General features: G+C 46.2%; 1 long non-coding RNA gene across 1 annotated transcript in view; it reads left to right on the forward strand.

The window, feature by feature from the left end:
- Nucleotides 1–2,164, forward strand: part of LOC144229595 (uncharacterized) — a 25,270-nt gene extending 23,106 nt beyond the window's left edge. Inside the window, exons 3-4 of the long non-coding RNA XR_013334533.1 lie at nt 1,624–1,715; nt 2,120–2,164. This is a non-coding gene — a long non-coding RNA (uncharacterized LOC144229595). The remainder of the gene's footprint in view (nt 1–1,623; nt 1,716–2,119) is intronic.
- Nucleotides 2,165–12,525: the final 10,361 nt, after the last annotated feature.

Below are 12,525 nucleotides of genomic sequence, written 5' to 3' on the forward strand. Positions count from 1 at the left end.
TAGCTTTAATTTGATCCCATGGGATGCTGTGAAGCATAAATAGCACAACATTAATCAAATTTCTGCAAGGCTTTTAAACCTCCACGCCAGTCAGTGATTGATCAAGGACCATAGGGGTTAGGGCGAGGTGGAAGTAAGCAGGCGAGGGGGGCGGGCAGAGCTTGCAGAGACAGGAACAGCTATGAGTCATCAGCCAACACTCATAGTGGCTGGGAAATGGAGATCCTACAGATAGCCCAGGGCAGAGCCACCTCAATCNTCTATGAGGACAATATTGGTTCACAATTTTAGAATGCATTTCCCTTATGCCCCCTGAAGGACATGACTTTGCCATGGTGAGCCAAGGCATCTCTTTGCTGGGAGGTGGGGTGGGGCGGCAAGGTTGGGGGAAGATGGAGATTTTGCTNACAAAGACCAAAGTAATATTTGGCTTTTAAGATTCAAAACTGAAATATACAGCAGGCAAGGGCCTTACAAGCCAAGAGATTGTCTTCAGGAAGGATTTTCCAAATCCTTTGTCTCTTCTTATAGCCAATCAGCAAATGGAAGACTCTGGTCCTAGGTTTTTACTGTAGTGAAAGCAGGGAGACCTTTGAGTGCCATGAAGGCATAACTAGAGTCAGGAAAAAGGAAATATGACAAAGGGAATAAAAGAAGTCCACCCATTTTCCAGCCTAAGAGCTTGTGAAAAGTACAAGTGTGAGGTGAGGAAGCAGTCATAGAGGTGTGTCCTGAGCTCCCATTTCTGGAATGTACAGTAGCCGCACTGAGAGACAAGAGAGCCTCTGACAAACCTGAAACAGTCACCTAGAGTCAACTGTATGGCACTGGCAGAGTGGAATCAAGTATGGGTGTCCCTGATCTTCCCAAGCTGCCTTCGGTCCCTGTAGAGTGTAACACCTAGGTTAGGAGCCAGAAGTCCCACCACAAGGTCACTATAGGAGGACAATGTCACCCTTCTGGGGGCTGCATGGAGGGCTCAACAAGTACCCAGCGGTCTGCAGTCAGCGGGAGCCTAGGGGAGGCCTGGTCATCCTGGGGGGCCACAGGCCTTGCCCACACCAAGAGAATGGTCAGATCCCAAGTTGCACTGGCAAGTAGACATCAGCCTGGTGTCCAAAAGAGGCTAAGGAACCTGCCCAAGTCCCTCTCCTCATGGAGCAGGGAAAGTGCTCGCTCACCAAATGAGTGTCTGAAGATCTCCTGATAGGCCCATTTATAGCATCACAGATGACGACGCTGAAACTAGATTGGCATTTCATTTAATTTTGCCCAGCTAACATGCAGGTGGGGACTCAGTAGACTCATTAAAGATCAAATAAAAATAATTTGAGGGGAACGGGGACACCTCGGTGGCTCAGTTGGTTAAGCATCTGACTCTTGATTTTGGCTCAGATCATGATCTCACAGTTCACGAGATCATGAGATCGAGCCCTGTGTTGGGCCCTGTGCTGACAATGCAGAGCCTGGTTGGGATTCTCTATCTCCCTCCCTCCCTCCCTTTCTCTCTCTCTCTCTGCCCTTCCCCCACCAAACCNTGTGCAGGTGAGTTTAATTCTGCCATGTGTACAATGAAGGGGCTTAGCCAAATGAGTAACTTTAGAATTTTGTGGTTTTTTTTAGATCTGATACAGCAGGAGGTCACCAGAGCTGAGGACAATCTGAGCCCCAAAGGAAAAGAGGATTGCCCTGTGTCACCACAGGGCAGCCCCCAGGTGAAACAAGCCCTCATGCCAGGTCCCTGCCCCAGCTTGTGGGACTTGACTCAGTGCCACGCGAAAGGCCCCACTTCCATGCTGCACCCTCATAGCTGGGTCCTCTAGCACGGCTCTATCTGCTCTTCTATCACCCTCCCACATCAGGGGCTTTGGCCTTTCCAGGGCTCATTAGTGCCTCTGTCATCAGAGAGAGGGCACAGGAGAGGAAACCGGCCTCTTTGGCAGTGCTCAGGAAAGGCTCAGTGGAGAGAAGGGGAAGAATCCTGCTAGGTTACCATGAGGCTTGGAGATGCCGGGTGAGCCCTACTGGCCCACCAGAGCCTCCCTGAACTCAGCATTCTCAGAACATGATAGCTCTTTCTGCATGACCATGGCTTCACTTGCTTTTGCTTTCACCTCAGCTCTTTTTCTTCAAGCACATGGTTTCTCCTTCAAGCCCCACTTGAGTGAAACCTCCTCAAGGAAGAAATTCCTGCTGACTTCAGGAAGATCTGGCTCCCCCCACTGGGCTATAGAAAATGTCCTTGCTTCCAATACAGAATGAATGTGGTAACGCGTGCTTGCACTCCACCTGGTCAACTAAAGTTCCCAATCTCGGGCACAGCCTCAGTCTCAACCCTGAATTCCCAGGGCCTGTCACATTGAAGACACTGAACATTCCCACAACCCTTTTGTCTCTTTTTTAGTCATGGGTCTAAGCTTCATGCCCTTGATCTCTTTCTGTGGTAACTCTTCAGCTCTCCCACGTGATTCACTCATTGAGCAAGTATTTACTAAGTACCTACTGTATGCCCCGACATTGAGTTGAACACCAGAGCTTGGACACATAGAAGACATGAGCTCCGCCCACAAAGATCTCAGCCTACTGATTAAGACAGACAGTGAACAAATCATTGTAATATGGTCCCGGCAACAACAGAAATGCACAGAAGGCATTACAGGACTGCTAAGGAGGGACACTGCTGGGCTTGGGTCCAAGAGACCAATGGGTTTGCACATGGGTTTGGGTGGAGAGGAGTGCCACAGAGAGGGGTGCCAGCTCAGACACCATCCATGTGAATGATACACGCACACACATGTGCACATAGATTCCCACCCCCAGGGTGCCAGCTAAGCTTAAAACAGACTATGACATGTCAGATCTGAGATCCCAGTCCTTTTCCCACAATGAAAAGAATGGGAATTAAGTTAAAGTTTTCTTTGAAAATTCTTCTAATAGCCTGGCTCCACAAGCCAAGCCATGGTCCTCCTCTGCATTCACCTTCTGTAGTGGTGACCACTGTCCTATAGAAAGAGATTTGGGGGTGCCTGGGTGGCTCAGTCGGTTAAGCGTCTGACTTTGACTCAGGTCATGATCTCACAGTTCGTGGGTTTGAGTCCTGCATTGGGCTCGGTGCTGACAGCTCAGAGCCTGGAGCCTGCTTCAGATTCTGTGTCTCCCTCTCTCTGACCTTCCCCTGCTCATGCTGTCTCTCTCTCTCTCTCAGAAATAAATAAAAACATTTTAAAAAATGAAAAAAAGAAAGAGGTTTGGAAGGCCCACACCTAAAACACAGCATCTCCCCTACTCAGGCCATCTCTGGGAATTATCGGGTTCACGCCAAACTCACTTTGAGCTCTTGAGACAAAACTGATATTAAGGGCTATTCTAAAAAGGAAAGAGAAGCCTCCAAGTGGGCGCAAAGTTGGGAACTATCAATAATCCACCAGACCCCTTCAGAACCATTCCCCATTGTGACATGTGATGCCTGGTGGGCTTTCCTGCCTAGTCACCAGTACCCGCATTTCTGTTAGTGGGCTGCCCTAGGCTGCTGGAGTCCACTGTGTTGCTGGGCATGGCCCATGAGCTGGCCCAGGGACAGTGCATTGGTGACATACTGATAGGGAAAGGGTATGAACACCACCTGGCCCTTGTGCAGACACAAATCCCAGAGCACCACTGCAGGGCTGAGTTGGTCATCTCTGCAGGCTTTTCTGTGCCTCCTTCCCTACCCAGCCCACTTTCCACTTCCATCCTGGTCTTTAACACAGCAATGTCCCATGAAGCCACAGCCAGAATATGCTTCCAGGAAAGACAGCCTCAGGAATTGGGGGGGGGTGGTCTATGCTCCCCCACTGGCTTGACGTAGGTGAGCCTCAGGATTTTTGTTTACTTGGTGGAAGGCACCTGGGCCACCCCAGCAACTTCTCCAGGTTATAAGCCACAGTGTGACGGGACCTGTCTCCCCTCAGTAACTGCCCTGTTTCTCCATAATCTGGGCGAGGCACTGGGAGCCCACCAAACCTTCTGGACCAAGGCCTTCTCTGCTAAAATGCTAAGGGGTCTCCTACAAGCCACTGGAAGTACCTTCCTACGTAAACTTTGCTTGGGTTAGCCCAAGCTAACACTTCTGCAAAATGTCATGAAGAAGGCACACAGGTTTGAGTTCTGACCATTCATCCTGGGGTTATAATGGGGAAGGCTGTGGAATCACTTTTACCTGGAAAAGGAAGAAAACAAAAGAATTCTCACTTGACACTGACTGGGCTTTTCCTTGCCAGTTTGTTCTGAAGGAAATTCCATTATAACTGTCCTTGACCACAAAAGATCATGAAAATACTAAGGGAACATTTTTAGGCTTAATGTAGTGCCTCTAAATCATGTATCTTGGCAGCACAGATCCTGCTGACTTGGGATGTCAGAATTGGCAGGTGTGAAAAATCCCTACCGTCCATCACTGTAAACTCATCTTCTCCCTGGGGTCTGAAGCTAGCAGAGCTGAGGAAAAAGAAAACACATCAAGGAGGAGACACTGCAGGAGAAACAGCCAGGGCTTTCAGATTCAGAGACAGTGACATTCGTCATCATTAACCAAATGAAGAGTTAAGCCAAAGGCCAGCAACCCCTTCATTATGGGCTCCCTCCTCTGAAGGGCTGACAGAAGGTAGACCAGACAGTTTTTGAGAGGCCCATGGTTTGTGGCACTTGGGTGTGGGATGGCCTCATGAAGATCTTCAACAAAGGCATGACCAGGTACAGCCCTGATCTAGGTACTCTGGGCAGTAATTTGGTAGAAGGTACTTGTCAATCAGAGGACAGCTGACATGAAGGACAAGATGAGGTTCTGGAGAGGGCGTGGGTAGGGTCAAGAGGGAGAGGCTTCGGGAATGAAGAGACTTTGGGGGCATCTATAGCTGTGGCCAGGATTGCTATATATTCAATAAAATGCATTTCCTGTCTTCACTGGCACACAGCTAGATACATTTCTCAGCTTCCCTTGCATTAGGCATTGCCATGTGACTGAGTTTTGGCTAATGGAATGTGGACAGAAATGTGGTGTACTTGCCCTCCCTTGAGCCATAGAACCTCCTACAGGATACCTCCCACTCCCTTCCCCTACCTGTCTTCCAGAAGCAGAGGATGTAGTAGACAACACTCAAGCCCTAGAGGAGAACAGAGGTGCAGGTGGAAGGAATCTGGGCCCCGACATGACTGTGTAGAGCAAAATCCCCATCTCCACATGGCCAGCTGGACTTTGGATGGGCAAGAAGCAAATGTGCATGGTGTGAAGCCCCTGAGATTTAGGGGCTTATCTGTTATAGCAGCTAATATTACCTAAGTTCATTCAGCAGGGAAGCCGAACCATGACAAAAGCAACCTTCAGTGTTTCACAGCTGAGCCAAGAATGGACACTGCTGACAATAACCCTAATGAGAAACAAACCAGCAAGAAACTAGTTACCTGGATCAAAGGTTTCCTTTCCCAGTTTGAGAAGCAGCATACAAAGAACAAGTGCTATGCAGGCTGACAGGCCAAGAAATGAATTCTGGTTTTGTCCCTGGCTAGTCATGGGATCTCACAAGGATGCTTCTCCTCTAAGGCTCAATTGCCTTACCTTTAAAATAGATATAGCCATGTCTACTTTCTCTGGCTGCTATAATGTTCAGATTCAATGAGATTACATATCTAGTGTCCACACAACGCCTGATGCATAGCAGGCCCACACTAAGTTTGAGTTTTCCATTTTCTTCCTTGTCTTCCTTCAGAAACTTCTCCACAATGCCATTTTTTCCCCATAATCACAGGGTAGTGTCTGACCTCAGCAAAATGGCAGACACATATACGTCTCATAATTCATCAGGTACAGGAGATGGTGCTGGCCTTCTCTGTCACACTGGGGCAACTTGACCAAGGCTTTCATTCCACTGATGGATCATGTTCATTTTGAGCTACATTTGGCTGCTCAGAAAAATTCGTCCCCAGCCGTCTCAGTGAGCAGGAAGGCTGGCCTGGCCCCAAAGATACCTCAGCAAATCTGCTACCCAGCTCCAGTGGCGGGCAGCCAGGCGTCTGGCCCCTCAGCCTCAGTCATGCAGCTGTGACTGACAGGCAGCAGGGAGCTGAAGCTCTGATGTGAAGATCTGCTTTGGCTTCTAGAAAAATAGCAACAGCAGCAGCAGGCTCCACTGGAAAGCAGCCCCTGCCAGCACAGCTGATGCTGACACCCCACTGCCCAGGGACCCACACCGGAGAGTAAAACAGCAGGTAATTGATGGCTTCCCAAACTAACTTAGCAGACTGAGTTGACTCTGGATTTTAAGACAGAGGTTTGATTCCAGCCGGACCCTAGTGGGCCATTTCCTGACATCTCAGAGCAGAAAGCAAGAACTGAATGTTGCTTCCTCAGCTGGATACAGAAATAATCCCTTGCAAGTGTGGGAGGCTCTAACAGTGGGCCTCGGATCTGGCTGCACACAGGAATCACTTGGAAGCTTAAAAATTCCTGATGCCCAGGCCATTACCCAGACCAACGCTATCAGAATTTCTGGGGCTGGGACCCAGGAATCTGGGCATTTTAAAGCTTCCCCCAGGTGAGTCCACCATGCAGCTAAGGGGGAGAATCCCTGGGTTACAGATTCCAAGCACTCATCCTAACATTAGCTCCGGTGATGTAGGACTGTTGGCCCCATTTGAGAGAGAAGACAATAAACTCAGACAGGAAAAATAATTTCCCTCAATTCCTATGCTTAATAAGTGACAGAGCTAGGATGTCGCCCCAGCCTTTTGGTATTTAATTCAGTAATCTTTCTCCTTAACCCTCCTGGTCTCATCTTCCTCTTCTATAAAATGAGAATCCCATTAACCTACCTCACAGTGTGGTTGTAAGGATGAAACAACTCCGTTTTATCATTTAATCTATTTTGCTTAATATCTACACATAGCCTTCCAATGTGTCCAGCACTCTTCAAGCACTTTACCAATATTAACTCAGCTTAGTTCACTAAAATAGCCTCCTGTGCCCTCTTACACCAGCGAGGGGGGTGGTGAATTGCTCTGGGGAGTGATTTAGCAACATGAGCAATTGCCTTTAAAATGTGTGAACTTTTTGACCCAGCAAAATCTTAAAAGTCATGAAAGGAAATAATTAAGGGTGCATGAAAAAATTTAACCACAAGGGTGATCGCTGCAGTTTTTATAATGACAAAAAAAGGGAAACACTAATTTTCAAATATAAGGGATTCATTAAATAAATTATAGCACAGCAAAAAGCTGAACTAGCATGGGTTCAGTTTTAAATGGTGTGTGGCACACCCTTCCATGTTATCTGACTCTAATTCCATGGGAGCTATTTTACAATTCTGTAAACTGTATAACAGCAATGTAGTTTCTCTTCTCTTGCCCTGTCCTCTAGAAGCTCAAGGGACTGCCCTCCCCCGCTGTGGAAGAGACTAGTTTTGCCTCCATTTGCACATTCATTTCAATATTCTTGATCTACAAATGTGTCCATTCTTTGGATTTTCTTTTGAACTGGCTATACCATCTGCTTGGTTTTCTCATTTTTACTTAGTTAAATAAAATCTTTAACAAGTGTAAAATGAAATGAAATAAATAAATAAATGGTATGTGGCAAACATATCCCAGGGTGGTCCACACCTGGCATAATCCCCTCCCCTTGAGTGTGGGCAGGACCCACAACTTGCTTCTAACCAATAGAATATGGCAAAGGTGATGAGATGTTATGGTTCCATTACAATGTAGATATAAATAGATAATAGATAGATATATATCAGCATAGATACAATACTTACCTTGCTAGTGCACAGTAGAAAGATTCACTTGCTGGCTTTCAACAACTGCCATATTGAAAACTGCCTATGGAGACAGTCACATGGCAGGAAATTGCTGGTGGCCTCTAAAACCTAAGGGCAGCCTCTAGCCAACAACCAGGAAGAAGCTGAGCCCTCAGGCAAACAGCCTCAACACAATGAATTCAACCAACAACCTAAATGAGCTCAAATGTGGACTCTTCCCTAATCGAGCCTCCAGTTGAGAAAGCAGCCTGGCCTACATCATGTTTGTAGACTCATGAAACCTTGAGCAAAGGCTCAAGCTAAGCCAGGCCTGGACTCTTGACTGATGGAAACTGTGAGATAATAAATGGTGTTAAGTTACTGGATACATGGTAATTTGTTACGCCGAAATAGAAACTAATAGAGGTGTTGTGGAAGAATATTCTTTTACATGAAAGACATCAACAAAATATTATTCAATTATAAGCTCAGAGTATAAAGCAATATGATCCAACACACACACACACACACACACACACACAATCTAGGAAGCTAATAATATAGAACTTGAGATGACTTGTATTTCTTCTTTTCGATTCTCTGCACCTTCTAAAATTAGTTGCATTTTAATATATTAGAAAACGTTGAAAATAAAAATCCTGAATAAAATATTCAAGTGTTAACAGTGGTTCTGTCAGGGTGGTGAAAAACTCCCAATTATTCTTTCAATTACAGAAGAAAAATCCCACCTTCACTGCTTCCAGACTTAAGTAGGAGGGAAAAACCATCCATGCAGGGTATGTCTGCCACACATAGAGATACAGGATAACACAGAGTTAATAGCAAAGACTATAGTGCCATGACCCAGATTCCAAGCCTGGCTACCTGATTGTATTTTCTGGGCAAATTATTTAGTCTCATCTAAAAATGGGAGAATAATAATAACTACACCAGAGGGTAAGGAGACCATGGGGATTCAATAAGATAGTGTGTATAATTTATTTTTAAATAACCCTGGTATATAATAGGTGCTCAATAAATGTTGATTAGTGTTAGCATCATCATCATCATCCAACTTGCTATCGCAGGAGTGGTCAGTATTTCTGGCCCAATGTTGTTCTTAGGCTCATTAAAACAAGTGCAAAAGAGGGGCACCTGGTTGGCTCAGTTGGTTGATTGTCCAACTTTGGCTCAGGTCATGATCTTGCGGTTTGTGGGTTCAAGCCCCGTGTTGGGCTCTGTGCTGTCAGCATGGAGCCTGTAGCCTGCTTTGAATTCTGTGTCTGTCTGTCATCTGTCTGTCTCTCTCTCACTCTCAAAAATAAATAAACAAAAAATTTTAAAAACAAGTGCAAAAGAAGAACATAGGAATTATAATTATGGCATATTAATTCAGGTATTTAAATGAATATCACATGCCTCGAAAGACCTAAAGTGGATGCTATGGGATGCTGAAGACACATTTTGCCCACTTCAATGCTAGAAAGAGGTTCTTTGGTATAATTAGCACTATGCTTCTGGTGGGGTGACATGGGGTGGTTGGAACTGGCCCTTTAAGAATCTGAGTCGAACTGGTTTGAGGTTTATTGCATGCTATAATAAACTGGTTCATTATGGTATGAGGTGAGCCAGTCTAGGTAAAAACTCTCTCAACTGGGTGGGAGGTGGGAGGTGGAAGCACTCCAAGGCCACCATGAAGCACAGCTGAAGAGTTACAGCTGCCCTTGGGATAGTATCAAAATCTGGGCTTGGTAGGGGCAGGCCAGGTCAAGGACACTTGACAAACAGGCTGGAGCAGGAGAGGGGCCAACATCGGGGGACCTGTAGGCTGGGTGTCTGATGATGTGGCCACGGGCAATAGGCAAATGGCCAGCCAGACAGGCAGATGGAGTCAGGGATGTTCTACAAATGTTTATTGCCTGGGACAGACCTGGCCTTGGGAGTCTGGCAGAGAGTAGTTGGCAGAGGCTAGGCCAACCCACCAATGGCACAAGGGAGCCAAGCTACTGGTAGCAGTGCTACAGCTATAAGATGTTAAGGGTGGCTTGTTATCCTCAGAAGCAACTGTAAGGAAAGAATCTCTCTTAGAAGCAAGTGGCTCCAAAACACTTCCAGAGACAGGCATGGAATTGCTCCCGTGATGAGCAGGGTAAAAAATGAAATCCATCTAAATCTTCCCCAAGAAAACTCCTAAAGGAAACTCATGTTTCTTCAAGAGGACCTGTCTCCACACTCACAAAGACCAGCAAAATAATGGTATCCATTTTGTTTAGATTAGGAGCTCAGCAGTGCATGGTGAGGAAGGAGCGATGTATCCCCAGACTCAGAGAAGGGACAGTGGCTCTCTGGTGGGCCAGGCTTTACTATAAATATGATTATCGTCCTTTAAAAGAACCGTCAGGTGTACTTATTTTTAAGTAACTGGCCTTTTAGGATTCCAATCGTAAAATGTCAAAACAAGTTTCCTAATTCACAACTAAACAGGTAGAAAGCAATTTAGACTTAAATATTAGACTGTCTACAATCTAACTAGTTTCCTCGCCTGGAAGGAAGATGTCTAGCTTGAAGGGACTGTCTACTTTGGGGCTTTCTTTTTTGTTTTCATGGCCAAGGATATATCCATATCATTGTCTCCTTAGACCCAGAACACTGCAGGAGCAGATTAACCCTGCAATTGGCTGCTAAAGACAGCATACCCAAATCACTACTTTGAGAGGTACAATACCCCACTCAAAAGCCTATGAAGGTTGCCTACATTTAGTCAGGGTGGGTAATATCAGATGCTATAACAAACAACCTGAAAATCTCAGTGACTTAACATGATAAATGTATCTTTCTTGCTCATGCAAAATCTACTCTGCTGAATGGTTCTTCTCTAAAGGGGAGTCAGGAACCTAGTTGGTATCAACCTTGAGGTTCTATCTTCCTGTGTGTTCAAGGCTGAGCTGGTATCATCCAGCTACCCAGTGGGGCAGAGGGATAGCATGGGGGATCCTATACTTACTACCTAGCTCTCTAAGCCTGGAGGCTACACACACCCCTACCACTCACATCCCAGAGAATGAGTCATGTGCAAGGAGAGCTGGGAAAACATAGTTGCAGGAGCTCCCCGCAACAATTCTACACTACAGAATGGGAAACCCAAATATCTGATGGTCAGCCAACCATCTATTCCAACAGAATCCCCTCACCCACTGAATTACTTCCAAACTTGTTAGGATGGTATTCAAAACCTATCCTAACTTAGCCCCAATTCAAGTCATGAAGGCCATCCTCTAACCAACCAGGATGACCCAGTTTCTCCCCAGACATATCAATTAGCTTTGGTTGCATAGTAAACCATTCCAAAAGTTAGCAGCTTAACAATAACCATTTATTTAGCTCACAATTCTTCAGATTGGCAATTTGAGGTGAGCCCGACTGAGAGATTCTTCTGATCCAGCTCTGCTCACTCATGTGTCTATGATCAGCTGCTGAATTGGCTAGGGGCTTTTAGTCTAGAGGGTACCTCAGCTGGGACAGCTTGCCTTTGCTTCATGTGGTCTCTCGTCCTCCACTAGGCTACTCCTAGCTTGTAAACCTAGCAGTGACAGACTTATGAGAATGAGAACAGAACTGGCAGAGCCCCTTGAGGCCCAAGTTCAGAACTCACTCACTTCTGCAACATTTTAATAGACAAAAGCCAGTCATAAGGCCAGTTCAGATTTAAGGGTAGAGAATAGATTCCACCTCCTTGATAGGAGGAGGCTCAAAACTACTACACCAGATATGTCCTGTGCGCTCCATGCCCTCCTCACAGTGTGCCATCTATGCAAAACCTCTCCCTTCTCCTGGTCTTTGTCTGTAGACAACTGCAGTTCAAATGCCTCCTATTCCACAATGGCTTCTGCCTTCGTTTAGGTTCTCCCAAAAACAGAGCCCGAGACTTAGGTACAGGTATTGGGTGAAAAATTAAAAAGATTAATGCAGAGGGGTGCCTGGGTGGCTCAGTTTGTTATGTGTCCAACACTTGATTTTGGCTCAGGTCAGGATCTCATGGTTTATGGGATGGAGTCCCACATCAGGCTCTGTGCTGAGAGCATGGGGCCTGCTTGGGATTCTCTCTCTCTCTCTCTCTCTCTCTCCCCCCCTTCCTCTCTCCCTCCCTCTCTCTCTCTCCCTCCCTCTCTGGACCTCCCCTGCTTGTGCTCACTCTCTAAATAAACAAACTTCAGAGATAGAGGAAAAGCCAAAAATAGAGGTGCTTTCCTGAGATCACTGCTGTGGGCAATGAGAGGTTAATTCCACAGGGATCCCAAAGAAGCTATGGGATGAGTCTCAGAAGTGTCCATCCTTTAAAGAAGAGGAGCTGGGAGTCTTTCTCCGCCAGCTCCCATTTTTATTGGGTGAAGTTGACTCCAAAGGACAATATCTTCCCCACACTTTCAGGCTGCTCTTGCATTTGGACCAAGACAGCTCTTGCTGAATCAGAGGAAAGCCCTGAGGTAGAAAGACCCGTGTGCAGGTTTGAAGTGGGATGCTGTCAGCATGACCCTGAGCTCTTCTGGAATTCTCCTCTGCAGCTGTGTCTGAAATCAGAGACCAGGGAATGTTTTTTGAGGTGCCAAAAATGTTAGATATAATTTCCCTGATGTCTTGTTGGAGAAGCATTCTCCCTCTTCAGGGATCCCGTGCTCTGAAGTTTCCATCATTCCTATGTTACCTATTACACATTGTTTTTAACTGCAGACATTTATATATGTGCATAATCTCCCCT

Source organism: Crocuta crocuta, unplaced genomic scaffold (assembly GCF_008692635.1).
Source record: "Crocuta crocuta isolate KB4526 unplaced genomic scaffold, BGI_CrCroc_1.0 scaffold657, whole genome shotgun sequence".
Taxonomy (NCBI): domain Eukaryota; kingdom Metazoa; phylum Chordata; class Mammalia; order Carnivora; family Hyaenidae; genus Crocuta; species Crocuta crocuta.